This window comes from Miscanthus floridulus, chromosome 1 (genome assembly GCF_019320115.1).
Source record: "Miscanthus floridulus cultivar M001 chromosome 1, ASM1932011v1, whole genome shotgun sequence".
NCBI lineage: Eukaryota > Viridiplantae > Streptophyta > Magnoliopsida > Poales > Poaceae > Miscanthus > Miscanthus floridulus.
In genome coordinates this window covers 31,009,532-31,025,295 of record NC_089580.1, presented here as the reverse complement: position 1 = coordinate 31,025,295, position 15,764 = coordinate 31,009,532, and positions in this window count along the sequence as shown.

Below are 15,764 nucleotides of genomic sequence, written 5' to 3'. Positions count from 1 at the left end.
GCTGGCTGCGCGGATGAGAGAGGAAGGGAGGGAAAGAAATGAACTAGGGTTTAGGGGAAAGGCCGGCCACGGCTGGGTTCTCATCAGGCGAAACAGCCGGATGGCCGTTGGATTTGATCCGACGGCGTGGAATGACCGGGCCACTCAGCGGCCTAGGCGAGGCGCACTGCCGTGGCACTTTGCCGGCCCAGGCCCACGTTGCGGCCTGGGCAGGCAGTGCGTGCGCGCGAGGGAGAGGGGCCGGGCTGAATGATGAGTTGGGCCGAGCCAGCTTCTGCTGTCTTGGGCTGAGAAAAGAAAAGAATGAGCCTGGTAATGCACAGTGGTGATTGAGAATTATTTCATTTTTTTTCAGAAGCAGATTTTGATGATTTCATTCAAAGAGTGATTTAAAATCTCTGATAATTTTTGCACCAACGTGTTAGAATTTTCAAAGAGTAGAAAAGTACAGAAAAATGCTTCTGAAAAGTATATAAAGAAATTTTGTCAGGTTTCCGCTGCAAAGTTAAAGGTTTATTGTCCTCTAATTTGAAGAGCAGTTATAGTTATTCAGTAAATGATGAAAAGTTTATCCTCCAGTTAAAATTGGAATAAACTGGAAAATTTTTTAATTGGAGGAATAGTCGGTTGATAGTTAAGATAAATTATAATATTGTTATTTTCTGACCAACGTTGATGATAACAATATTATAAGTTTATTTATGAGTTTAGGTTTAAAGTTAAAATTATGGTATTGTTATTTTCTGACCAACGTTGATGATAACAATATTATAGTGAGTTTTATGATTAAAGTTTAAATCTCTGATGAATTTTGCATCAAAGTGATCAATTTTCAGAGAATATATAAAGATCAAGGAATGCTCTTAAACTAGATAAATGTATTTTTCATGTTTCCGCTGCAATGAAGTTGATTGTCTTCTAATTAAATTCGAACCAACGGGAGAATTTAATTTTGAGGAGCAGTTTTATGTTTTTAAGATTATTGAATTTCTATACGTTAATTTCATTTCTGCCCAACGGTGATGTGGAATTAATGTAGAAGAATGATGTTTTATTCTATTTCTGCCCAACGGTGATATAGAATAGAACATAAAGTTTTCAAAGTTTAATGAGCATTATTGTTGAATATTTTTCAGACAAAAGACATACATGCTTTCATTCTTGAAGGCAGAAAGAGAAATGAGCTGGGTACTTGTGACTCAGATGATGAAATGCCTAAGGGCAAGTTATGTATGAAAGAATGCCATTGGTTAAGGGAATGTGTTCTCTTTAAAGAATGGCTTCAAAAGAAAAGAATTCTAGGATATTGATCCAAGAAAAAGATAGATCAATGAGAGTCTTCATTGAGAAATGTCTTTTATGTACTCTCTGTGGAGAAGAATTTATTTTTAGTTTCACTTATGAGAGTTGTAAAAGTCATATACATTAAACATGTGTGTTAAAAGAATATTCGGATTTATTTCTGAATTTGATGATTGAACACGAGCCAATCCTGGCAATTATGTCCGTTTAAAGGAATATCTCGCATGGCGGGACAAAGTTTGTGATAGTACCCGCATGGCGGGAAAAGTTTGAGAAACTACCCGCATGACGGGGTAAAGTTGGCATAGTACATATGTTAACCAATCCTGCATGGCGGGAGAGTTTGGCATAGTACTTATCCCGCATGGCGGGAGGAGGATGTGATGATTCATATGCTCTAAAGAAATATCCCGCACATGGAGAGAAGTTTGGGATAGCCCTTATGCTTTTCTAGTATTTACCGTACACTCTGATTGTGTCATGGTCATAAGTACTCAATGAGTTTGAGAACAAAAGAAAGTTGCATGTGAACCAAGAGATAAGAATAATATGCAAGTGTGACTTGCAGAAGTATTGATAATAATAGACTATGTTGAGTTTTGAAGTGTAATGAGGAAAATGTACTCCCATACGAATTTTGTTTGCATGCTGTAATCATGTGGATGAAGTAAGTAATCAAAGTTTCCTCATTCACAAGAGTTTTGAATGTTTCGAAATTGTGGTAGAAAAGTTCATACCACATTTCGAGGGGGAGAAATGTAAGATTAAGAAAGATACTTCCCCATACTTTAGATAAGCAATGCACACTATGCATTGAAGGTAAAAGTGATCTATAAAAGATGAATGTGATCGTTGAGGGAGTAAGACGGTCATAATTATGATACCCCTAAAGTAAAGAAATAGCTAAATTCCTGGACCTTTTACAGTTCTGATAGGAAGATAGCATAGTCAGCTAGTATTTATACTGGATGACGCCATATGAGTTTTTAGCAGATTAAACCCAAAATAAGAAATTTGAAGATACACCATCTTTACTGAAGATGGAGTAATCTAGGGGAGCATGGTATGTAGATACCTAAAGCTTGAATAGAAGTGGGATTACATATCCACTACAGTGTTTAGAGCAACAAATTGCTTAATACATGTTGATGTTGTATGACATATACAACACCAGATGTTAGCTCTTAAAGAGGATGAATAAGTAAACAAGGATCTTGTGATACAGGAGGCTATAGAACAATTACCTTTTGGCAATGAAGAGTAACAATAGCCCCATATGAAAGAAGTGCCACGAGGCCCTAGAAGGTCTCAAAGAATAAGAAAATCAGATATTTCTGGTGACTAAGAAGAAATTCCTAATGGAGCCAAAACAGTAGGCTAAAATGGGTCTACAAGACAAAGATGACTCCAAAGGGAATATAGAAAGATACCCAAAGAGAATATGGAAAGCAATAAAGCGCCACTTGTGGTGAAATGATTTACATAAAGAGAAGGAATAGATTAATAATGAGCATGCAAGGATTCTTTTAGAATCATAATGGTATTAGTGGCACATTACGATTTACAGTTACATCAGAAGGATGTAAAGACACATTCCTCAACGAGGATTTATATGGAAATGTTTACATGGCATAACTCAAAAGGTTTTGTCGTGGAAGGAAAAGAACGTAAAGGGATGTTGCCTAAAGAAATCCATTTATGGATTAAAGCAAGCTTCAAGACAGTGGTTCTTGAAGTTTGACAGTACAATAAGAAAGTTTGGGTTTTAAAGAGAATGTAGAGGACAATTGTATTTATGCAAAGTTTAAACATGGGAAATTTATTTTCCTAATCCTGCATGTGGGTAGCACCTTACTCGCTAGTAGTGGTGTTAATCTACTGTTGGAGAAGAAGCAGTTCTTGTCCTCAAGTTTCAATGAGAATGGTCTTGGTAAAGCATCATTCGTTCCAGGAATTGGAACTTACCGAAATAAAAGGAAAAAGGGGTATTAGAACTATCTCAAGTGTATACTTAGAGAAGATTCTAAAGAAATAAAGTATATATGTGAATAAACCTGCGCCTGTTCCTATAGTCAAGGGTAATAGTTTTCGGAACTTTCAGTGTTCCAAGAATAAATGTGAGATCGATCAAATGGACGTCCTATATGCTTCAGCTGTTGGAAGCTTACTGAATGCTTATAAGCAAGAACTTACCCTGACACAGTTTACGTATCCGGGATGTTTTTGGCAGAAGTCTAGTCCAGATATAGATCACTGGAATGGAGTTGAGAATGTTTTGCAATTATGCAAAGATTTATAGGCCTCATGGTGAGTAAGAAAGAATAAGTACTCTCAAACAGTTGTGGGTACAAATGTTAAATTTTGGCGAGATGTTTAGTGAAACCCACATAGTAGCTAACACTCGCAGTTGGAGTTTTATTGTGGAAAAGCTCCAAAGAAACAGTTATGATGTCATCAAAGATGCATACCCATGGTATAGCTTGTTATGAGGCTTAAGGACAGGCGAAGTGGTTAAAAGAACTTACACCCGGAATTGATAATGGTATACAACAGCAATGACCATTTAAGTAGTTCGCTCCTATAACAACGGGTCAAGTGTGTTGCCAAACACATTGACGTTAAAGTTGTACGTTGTGAAGAAGAAAGTCCGGAATCATACTAAAAGTATTGAACATATAAGTAACAAGCAAGTGCTTGCGGATCCACATACAAAAGGCTTACCACCCAGTGTGTTTGGAGAACACACAGTCGACATGGGTTTATGGTATAGCCTATGATTTCCGGACAATAAAGGGCCCAAAGTTAAAGAATCTGTTTCAGAACAGAGATGTGTATTGTAGCTGTTAAGTCTATCGGCGATTGACCGTGACGATGAAGCATGCTCTATGCACTAATCTGTGATGGAACAAATAAAAGTGAAAAGGATTAAAAAGTTTAAAGTTAAAGTATGAGTTGAGATCAAGGGGGAGAATGTTGGTTTGATCTCCCAACCACAGTGGCCCAACGGCCACTTGGGCCTTGACCTCGCGCCCTGATCGGGGGCGCCCAGTCCATCTATGGCTGGCGGGCCCCCGTCACACTGCGCATTAAATAGAGGTGGGGTCGGCGGCTCTCAGTACGAGGTTCGCCTGAGCCGTACGCCCCACCGAGAAACCCTACTCCGATCTAACAGAGGGGCGCAGCCAGTGACGGGAAGCACCGCCGCCGCCACTGCCTCCACCACCACCGGTCTCCACCGCTACTCCGACCGTCGCTGCCATGCGCAGATCTTCATCAATGAACCAGCAAAGATAGGGAGCTCCTCCGACGGTCAGATGCTCTCTCTCTCTCTCTCTCTGTCTCCTACTCCCGAAGGAAGCTCCAGCTCTATTTGATTCAACTGATAAAGAAATCACCCACTGGATCTGCACCTAGATGATCTAAAGAACCTAACATCGGTGAGTCGACCGGCTTTGCTTGGCAGAGTCAGTGCACGCAGATGAGCTGCCATACATATGCGTGCATGCATGCGTGGATATTGTCTTGACCAGCTGGTCTTTGCATGGGCAGGTGGCAGCGTGTACAAGTGTTTCAACCGGGTCGTTGCGACGGTGAGCGCTGGTGTTCTCGCGCTCGGCGTGCACTGGGTGGCGGACAGATCCGGCGAGCTCGAGCCGGTCATCGTCACTGGCTCCCTCTTTCTGCTGGGTACGTATTTTGCATTTGTCATTGCTTCGTGTGATAGTAATCACTTAACGTATATATGTAGTACCACCCATATGGCCAGACGTGTGGACGAAGAGGATCGGACGGCCTATATACACTTATGCAGCCACGTATGTGAATGAATGTACGTATATTACATTTACATGCAGGCACACAAGAACCAAAACTTGTACGGCCGCCAACGCGTACACACGACGTATATATGTAGTACCACCCATATGGCCAGATATACACATACATACACGGTGGATGCATGCATGCGTGGACCTGCGACTGTGTATACGTACGGAGCGTTGCAAATGGATTTCTAAATTTTTTTTGAAAAAATAGCAAAAGTTACTGTTCAGGGGCCTGTGGTGTACCACTCGACAAGTTTAGGGGGCCAGAAATGCATTTTCAAAGTTCAGGGGCCTATGTGTACCACTTAACAAGTTTAGGGGGGCAGAAATGCATTTTCCAAGTTCAGGGACCTATGTGACACACTATGTGACACGCTTACCAGTTCAGGAGCCTGTGGTGCATTTAACTCATTTGTATATTATCTCTAAGTTTGACCATAATTTTTTTAGACACAGGCTGCTACTGTTGCTGATGTGAGGAACCATCGAAATTGTCCCGGGTTTAACTGAGAGCTAGTATATGCTCCCCGTTTGTCATCATCTGGCAGGCGATATATATGTTACCACATTTCTTAGTTAGCTTACAACCGATTGACCGAACATGCCTTCAATTTAAACTAAAACAGTCGTCGTATGTGCTCCAAGGCAATGCTTAAGAGCAACACACATACAATCTCAAAAAAAAAAAAAAAAAGATCAACACACATACCACTAAGAACGTTGCCAACATCACAATAAGACATATAGAGATCAAACAAGACATGTAGAGATCGCATTTTAGCATAGGTTACAAGTCTCCATCATATTACAACTTCCTAGGACTCAACAAGAAGATGTGGTATTAGGATTTTTAGTTTTAATAGGACTTGAGTGTAGAACCATACTAGAACAGGACTCCTATTTATATATTTGACAAAATGTGCTAGGCCCGCTCGGCCGGCACTAGCACGGCACTAAAAAGGACAGCCCGACCATGGCTTGGCCCGGCCCGAGGCCCATCGTGCCCGTGCCAGGCATGGCCTGGTGGTAGTGCCATGCCTGGGCCGCAACTCTGGCCCGTAGTGCCGGCACGGGCACGGCACGACTATTGGCCCGACACGAAATTGGATTGTTATTCTCCGCCGTTGGATGATCATCAAAGCCGTTGGATTCAAAGCACAAGTATAAAAATACCTCCTCCTCACTCCTAAACCCTAACTTCCTACTCTATTTCCTCTCCTTTCCTCAGCGCGCGCGTATTGCTGGCGGCGGCGCAGGGCGTCCACGCGGTTGGGGACGCAACCCCGCGGCGGCAGCACGACACGTGGCGGCGCGTTCCTACAACGGTGGCAGCGTGGCACGCGGCGGCGGCGGCGCACGACTAGGTTGTGTTTGTGACGGCGACTGGGAGTGCGTCCGGGAGGCGGCGACGCGCGGCTAGGGCTCATCCACGACGGTGGCGGTGCTGCAGCGACCTTCGGCCGGCATGACACGGCACAACTAAGTCCCTGTAGGGCCGTGGCTGGGCCGAAGGTTGGGCACGACGGCACTATAAGGCACGGCACGGCTAAGTTGTCGTGTCGCATAGTGCCATGCCTAGCCATGCTGGTGCCAGCGCCGGGCCGTGCGGTCCGGTTTGCCATGTATACCTACTTACATGTGTGGGGACATAGACATCAACCAAACCAACAGTCTAACACAAGGGTCTCATCCAAAGCTTGTAAAGAGCAATTAGAAACGCTCAAGATGATTTGTTTGAATAGTTCTATTGCACTAGATTATTGTATAGAATAAGAACCAAAGGGTCCTAGAGGGTCAAGCAGGGTCGTGAGTGAGTTGTGCATAGAATTTGCGGTCGGCTTCACCAAAATCTTAATCTTTTGTCATACAATACTACTAGAATCATTTCCGAAGGCGGTTATTTTTTATTAGCGGAGGCGGGCACGACATCTGCCTCTAATAACACACCTCCGTTAATTAGACATTTTGGAGGTGGACGCGTGCCCACCGTTAGTGCCAGTTTTGGAGGCAGGCGACTTAAAAAAAACTCATCCCGCGGGGGTAAGACAGTCACGTGCTTAAGAAGAAGACCTTCTCACGCAGATCGAGAAAACACCCGAACCTCTGCCCCACCCATACACAGCAGCACCGCAGCTCCCGTGAGACTGAGCTGGCCTTAGGCCTGTGCTTTCGCGTGGGGCAGGGCGTCCACCTTCGTTAATGGTCTCCATAAAACTGAAAAAAATTGTGACTTCCAGGAATCTAAGCCCGGGACCTAATGTTTAGCAACCTTCATTGTTCTCTCCTTTACCGGCACATCAACATGGCATAATCAAGTTTCTTTTGATTTCCCGGAAATTAAGAACCCACACCACATAAAAAACTACACACCACCGAAAGTGGTCTGTTATGCATTTGCATGAACAAAAAAAAAAAGATATGCATATCTCTAGTAGCATCACATACATAAAAAAGGTTTAGATACAAAGGTTTACATACAGACATATACATACATACACGAAGCTATGGTTTTAGCAAAACTAAGGCCTAAAGTGTTCAAACTGTTCAGAAGACACAAAGCTATAGTTTTGACAAAACTAAGGCTTAAACCTCCTCTCCTGCCATCGTCTTCAACCTCAAACTCCTCCTAACCTTCTTCCATGACTAAAATTTCAAGGGAGGCTAAAGGGGCTCCATAGGCGTGGCCGCGGTAAGGGGAAGGGGGGTTGTCCGCCCACGTACACAGCTTCCAATATTCCCCAGATTGCTTATAGCCTATAAATTGGTCAATCACAGAACGTAGCCACGCATCAAAGCCACAGATTGCTTATATGTAAATACGTAATGCACTTGTTCACAGAACGTATCCAAGGATCAAAGCGAAGTAGTAGTCACATCCACAAAAATGCACGGTTTGAGGGTTTTCGTGTTTTTTTAGCCACGATGACCGTGGGCCACCATGCAGCCGCGCGTGCACTGGCTCCCTCTGCGACAGCGCCGGCCACACCGACGACCCCCCACCCCACCCCACCCCACCCACGGCGGCAGCTCGTGAGGCACCTGCGGATGTGAACATCAACATCACCAATGTCGTTCAGGTGCTGGTGCCGCCGCCGGCCATCGCAAGGGACCGCAAGTGGAGCGCCAAGGACATTGTTCTTGTTATCTCCGCCGTAATGGTCTCCTTCGCCACCGACGCCCCGTGCGTAGGCCTGGGCGTTCGGTTAACCGAAACCGATCGGTTCGGTTCTTCGGTTTATGACACAAATTCGGTTCTCTATAAATAGGAACCGATCGGTTCTTCGCAAATCTTGGAACCGAGCAAAATCGGTTTCGGTTAGTTCGGTTCGGTTCCGGTTCCGACCGAACTAACCGATGATTTACACAAGCAGCAAAAAAAAAAGAATAGAAAAAATAGGAAAAAAAGATTTTTAAAAAAGCACAATGCCGAGATTTTAAAAAATATGAGGGTGTGAGGCTGTGAGGGGGTGTCATCCACCTTTTATATCTAGGGTTAAGTTGGTATTAGGCCTATGTTATAAGGTTTATTGGGCTTGTTTGTGAATTTCGGTTCCTTCAGTTATTTCGGTTAACCGAGCCCAGGAACCGAAATTTGATCAGTTAATTCGGTTCCTAAGAACTGAGAACCGAACAGCTAACCGAAATTTTCGGTTCCGGTTCTTTCGGTTTCGGTTCCGGTTCTTTCGGTTCGATTTTCAGTTCTCGGTTATTTTTGCCCAGCCTTACCCCTGCGCCGGAGGAGAACCAAAGCAGCAAGAGATGACGAAGTAGCCGAAAAGAAAGGAGCTACCCAACACAAGAATAAATAGAGAACCTGTTTCTATAACTTGTATGTCAGATACCTAGTGCGAGTTGTATCAGATAAGATATGGATGAATATCAACGTCATATATACTTCCTCCATTCCAGATTATAGGTCGATTTGACTTATTTGCTATGTATTTAGACATGTATTCAGCCTGTTAACTTGTTAGTTTCAGCCAGGGCTTATCAGCTAGTCAACAGTGTTTTTCTCTCACAACAAACCAGCACCAGCCAGGCTTATTAGCCCAGAAACCAACTAGCAAACAAGCTGATTATATTTATATACATAGCAAAATGAATGTATAAAAAAGTCAAAACGACTTCTAATGTGGAACGTAGAGAGCATGTGATTTGAGTATCCAAATACTAAATCCAGGCTCGAATATGGATAAATCTAGACTCCTTCAAATGGATTCGAATGTGAAAATGAATGAAAAATATATGTATCATTTGCACCATTTGGGAAGCGCAAGCCTCGTGAAATACGGCACCTGTGTAACTAACTTGCATTTGCGCATTGTCCAAGCCAATCGAAGGTTGTCTATTTATTATCTTAATAAAAATTATATCTTTTTTCTATTTCTAAGTCACATATTAAACTATGTTTTATATTATATTTAACATCAAAACACAATTTGAACAAAGATAGTTGTCTTCTTTAACAACGGCATTGGTAGGCAACGTAAAAATAGGTTTGCAAGCTTTTTTTATTTTTTATCTAAAGCCAATGACAGTTATTATTTCTTAAAAATGTCATGCGTAGCGTGGGCAATAAAAATAAGTATATTTTTGGCTCAGTTTTTAACAGAAGTGGTGGTTAATTCTGAACAACATCATGAGTAGGTAATAGAGAAATAGGTATAAGGATGTTTTATTTATTTTCTTTAATTAATATGTTATTTTCTAGGCTTTGAGAACTAACATGGAGTTTTCTTTTTTGGCTAAATACTTATATACGTAAGTTTTGACCACCTAATTTGAGTACTATATTAACCATTTAACTCCACGTTGAACTTGAGAGCTTATATGGAATAAAAAAGAGCAATGCATTTTGGATTTATATTGTTTAATTCCTTTGTTAAAACATACTACTCGCATTCTGTAACACCCTTGGTGTTACGATCTTGTTTAGCACCGCGATTTAGGTCTAAAAAATTTTTGAAGCAATTTTTCTCGAATTTTAAATTTTAAAAACCAACTTTTCGCGTCAACGATAAAAATCGGAAAGTATATTTTAAAACGTTGTTTGTGACGATTTGTTTTACGCAAAATAATTGTATAACGCCTTAATATTTTGTTCCATGGCTTGGTACGAATATGAGCCTTCGCCGTGCCGTAGCGCGTGGAACATGTGTCGTCCTTGCTGCTGCCACGCTGCTCCTGCATTAGTGAAAGTTGGCCGGGCTGCTGCTCTCGTATACTGCTTTCTTGCTTTCCCTCCCTCACTGCTTGTTCTGTCGCTTCACTCTGCGGCGTCATAAATGTCTCTGCTCTCTGAGCTTGCTTGCCTTACCTGGGTCAGCTTGTGTTTGCCTCATGCGGCTTGTCTCAGTCTGTCCTCGCTTGTCTGTGGCCTGCCTTACTTGTATTTGCCTGCTCCGGCGCATCATTCCGGTAGCCATCAGTGTCTCTGCCTGACTCGGTTGCCTCTGTCCGACTCTGTTTCCCCTTTTCTTCTACCAGGCCAGCAGCCGGAGCCTCACCTACCGAGCATCGTGTTGCTTTTCCCCTCCCTCTCCTTTCCTGCTGTGCCGACGAGGAGGCGCCCCAGGCCCTGGGCCCTGGAGCGTTGTCGCCGGGCCGCCGTCCCTGCTTCTCCCTCCCTTCCTTTTCCACTGCCGCTGAGGCCTAGCTGCTATTGCCGCTTTTTCGCCGCTGCGCGCGGCCTGCACTCCGGAGCGGCCGCGTTTCCACCTCCGTGCCGCGCTCCGAAGCGCCCCGCTGCTGAGTCGTTTCACCCCGCCGAGGCCGCCTCGCTGTCGTTCGCGCCATGCCTCGCGTCGCCGGTGCTGGCCCTCCCCGCTCGTGAGCCCCACCGCGCTGGGCCTGCAGCTTCTTCGTGCGGTCCCTCCCAAGCACCTCCTCCGCACGCTGCCGGCGTACCCCATCGTTGCGCCGCTCCACGTCTCACCGCAGCGCTCTTGCTCCTAGCGCCATGGCTCCCTCCGTACCCACGCGTCTGCATCCCCTCCACCGCCTTGGCGCCCTCGTGCGCGCACTGCTCACCGCTGGCGCGCCTCCACCATAGGGCCGTCCGACCATAGCATCACGCCACCTCTACGACTCGCTCCTCCTCCGTGCCTCGGCCACCGACCCCGCCGTTGTTCACGTCAGGTCGCCTTGCTACCTCGCATAGGTCCCCGCCTTGGCTGCACCGCTGTCTCCGACCCCTCGTGAGCACGCGAGCAACATGGTCGCGTTAGAGCGCCGCCCTTCCGCTCCTCCACTCCTCGGCCTCGCCTTCCTCGAAGCGTGTCTAAGCCACCATGGCTCCTTCTGTCTCCCGCGCGCTGGCGCCCCCTCCTCTTCCTCCCCGCGCTGCGCACCCGCCCCGGCTACGCTGCTGTCGCCCTACCACCACGCGCGAGTGGACGTGTCCCTCGGCCCCACGCCAAGTCCCCGCCACCGCGCCCGCAACCGCCCATGCCCGGAGCTCCGCCTGGTCCGTGCACCTCCCCGTGCCATGTCCAGTCGTGGCCACACCATTGTCACGCCCGACTGGCCCACAACCTGCCGCTGCCACCACACGCCATGGCCGCGCCCACCACCTCCCTTGTTTCCCCGCGCTCGCCCGTGTGGGTGTGTGGTCGTCGTACCGCCATCGCGCCTCGGGTCTTAGTGTCCATGGCCGCGTGCGGCTAGGTCCACCGCTACCCCATCGGCGGGTGTGCCGGTGGCTGGGATTTGGGCCGGCCACGTCCGTCCTGTGCCTCCTCTGCTCCGTGCTCTGCTCCTGGGAAAAAGAAGGAAGGTGAGAAGGGTACGCATTGAAGTACAGATTTTCTTTAGGGTCCTAGGTGTAGGATGCGTGACTCATAGGAATAGTGTCGTTGTACTGTGGGTTGATTTGAGAATAACTCAAGGGTCGTTTCGCAAATGTGCCATCGCCGGACCGCGTGGGCCGGTTTGCTAGGCTGCGACCTGCCTGGCGTTGGGCCGTCCACGCTGTTGCTGCTGGCCGCCTGGGCCATTCACATGTGCGTGGGCCGCGGGCCACGCGCCAGCCTGGGCCTCTAGCCGGCCTGCTTCCGCGCTGCTGGACTACCGCCACGCCTAGGCCATGCGTGCGTGGATTTCCGAGTTGGGCCAAATAGATAGCCGCTGGCCCTTTCGTTCTATAGACATTTTCTAATTAAGTTTTGGAAATAAACTTATAAAATCAATATAAAATGGTATAGGAGTCCAAAAATTATGAAACCAATTTTGTTAGTCTCCTAAAATCATGATCTACATGTTAGTATATTTTGTTCACATAGTGTGATAATATTCTTGGGAGCTATATAATTAATTTAAGGTACTTAATATTGTAAAAATGTAAACTTGTAGGAATTTCAGTGATAAATCGGTGATAGTGTTGACTCTAAAAACTTTATAGTAAATTACTAATATTATTAGTTGCTCAAGATAATTTCTGTAGCATCAGAATAATTAGTTTACTAGATAGATAATGATGCCCTATTCCGAATAATGATTAAATCGATAGAATGAAATAAAGAAACAACTTGGGTTTGTATAACTAAAACTTTGGTTGGGAAGTAACGCCTTATTCGACAACATGGATACGTAGACTAGCGCGTTAGAACTTTCTCGTTAGCTTGTGAGACGTAATCGGATTTCTAAGCATTTTGGCTGTCGTCGATTATTTACATCTATGCATTTGCATCAATGCATATCATATAGGTACGATGATGGCTCAATAGATCAACTGAAGGATGATTGGGAATCCGAAGATGGTGTAATGGTATTCTCTCCAGGAGATGATGCAATGGGCTTTCTATTCAGATGATGGTGGAGGATCTAACGATGCAGATACTAACTTTTTGATATATATCTTACCCAGGCAAGCCCCGGTGCATAACCCCTACTTTTCTACAGTTTAAATTATACTTGTGCATTAAGTTTTAAGGAGTTAAATGAAACCCACTTGCATATATATCTTTATCCTATGAGTCTTACTAGTATGACAGGATCGTGTAGAATGCTATGCTATAGGACTCCGGTAGAAGTCGAGTGATTGCATGTCACTCGTGAGAGATATAAAATATATTACTATATTATTATCACTTGGAAAATATAAATGGTGGAAAGAAAAATGGTGACCGGGCAGGGATATGGTTTAGGTTTGGGTGTGTGTAAGAGGTTGTCGCCGTGGACACGGGGCATGGCTTGGTTACACTGCTTTCCCTGTCCGTGTTTGTTAAGGACCGGTCATTGCATAAGGCATCATGGGCAAGTCACAGATTTATTATCCCGAGCACATACTTGTGTATGGGCGCTTGGAAGACTTGTTGCTTTCTTGTCGTGAGTTCTGGCTCTTTCTGGACCGACTGTCGGGGTTTCTTTTTGGTGGAGGAGGTCCTTGCACCGCACTGAGTCCGGGACTTAGGGGCGGGGGCTTGGAGTCCCAGTTTGGATGGGGACCTAGGACCCTAGGACAGGAGGGTGATGGGATGGTCCTGCTTGTGCCTAGGGTACAAGTGGGGCGTGTGTTTTCGGGGTACCCAGCTGGGGGCATTGATTCACGAATCGCTGGGCAATCTGGTACGGCTTGTTTCGTATCTAGCACCATAGTAAGAACTGAAAGATGAAAGATGGAATGGAAAAAGGAACTCAGTTTGCTTACCACCTACTTGAAAGTAGCATGGATGCTTACATAGAATGGTTAGTTAATGAACCAATGCGGCTATTAATAAAAATCAAATATAAGGACGCACTCTTAGTAATGCTTCCTGTAAATGCAATAAATCCACAAGGCAAATAGCCTTGCATATCCTTGGAGTCTTTTCTTTCCTCCTGTCGGGTAAGTCTTGCTGAGTATAATTGAGTACTTAGGGTTTTATTCCCCCTGTTACAGGTGACAGGTGGATGCTAGAGCTGACCCTTGTGTGTGGATACCTCTTGGTGGGCTCAGGATTTCTTTACACTGCGATCATATAGTTTTTATTTACAACTCAAATGAAAGTTTCATAATCTGTTGTCATAGTTTATATATCAATACTTCATCATGTCATGTTAGATATTTATTTTCGCTGTAATTCGGATCACTTGTTTATATTCCGCTGTTCAATTAAGTTGTTTATAACTCTGATAATATGTTCATATTCCACTATTATAAATGATAAATATTGTACTCTGATGTTACATGCAAAGTGATGTAAGAAATGGTTAAGAATGATATAAGCTTTATTCTCTCATTTGTGATCCTGATGGCAAAAAATGTGGATTTTCAGGTTCTCCCCTAGGGTGTGCCCGATGGAACCTAGTAATTTAGTGTTCTCCCTGAGTGCTTAGTGTCTAATAGAAGACGAACACTCCTAGGAGGCCTTAGATTTGGCGGTTCTGTCACAGGTGGTATCAGAGCGCAAATGAGGAAATAAGACTTCGAAAACCTTTTCTAAACTAAAATTTGACAACAAAGTCTTTTCCAAAAGTTAGGGCGTTTGTATGCGAAGTTATATAAGTAGCCCTACTACTATAGTTATGTATTCAGGATAGATGGCACTCTGCTGACTTAGGTAGGCTTAATCAATTTTTCTGTAGGTACACTGACTCGAGCATAGTCCGATAGTATCGACTAGTTATAGGGAGAGAACGATGTGCCAAAAATTTGAGAACGGTTGCCCTATATGTTGGCAATAATGAAAGGACGTATAGGACGTGCATCCATGCATACCCTGTTGTGCATTGTAGTGTCGTACTACTTGCAGATACGCTATCCATAGGTGTCACACGTGTCGTATTGTGCACGACTGGCTCGTTTCTGTCCTAGAGTTAGGTCTGCATTGTGGCTTCATGCTCCGCGTTCGCCTATGGTTCACGCCGGTAGTGACCCGCGTCTCCTCGTACCCCTTTTCTATGCTCTTATCGGACCCTTGCCCTGCAGTCATATTAGTCAGTAATGGCATCGCACGTCGCTCGCCTCGAATGCACGGAATTTGGTCGATTCGTCGTAGTGATCCCGCGCGGGAACCCTGGTGGACCACGCCAGGACCACTGAACGCTCCGCCTTTATAAGCAGAGCCTGACTTTGCCCTTGGTACCACCACTCGGTGCGCTTTAGCTTGCTTAGCTTTTTCCTCTTAGCAAGCTTTTCGCTCAGCCTTCCTCACCATCACCGCCAGAAATGGCAGGAGCCTGGGTTAGTAGTTACTGCCTGAACATTGAGGGTTTTCCCAAAATCCTATATGCCACCCTGCAAAAGCTCAGAGTCAAAGATCGTCCCAAGTATGAGGGTCATGAGTATGAGGAGCATGGCACCGAGCAGTGTGAGGTTACCGTCTACATCGGGAAGAGTGAAGAGTTCTCCGACCTCATTAAAGCCTAGAGTGTGACCGCAACCAGGTTTTGCTTTGTCGACACCTACCAGATTGTGGCTCGCAAAGCCCTGTGGTACATTTGCCAGATCTATGAAGAGCCCATTGCCCGTACCCCCATGCGGTTCTTTCCACCTTTGGATAGGAATCGGCGGGCATGGAGGGCTCGCATGGAGGCCTTGCAAGGGTGTGATGCGCAAGAGGACAGTCCTACCGTGGTGCACTTGACCACATACCTGCTTGCTCTAGATGAGCAGTATGACCGGCAAGCCTTGGAACTGAGGATCTGCCTCTATCGAGT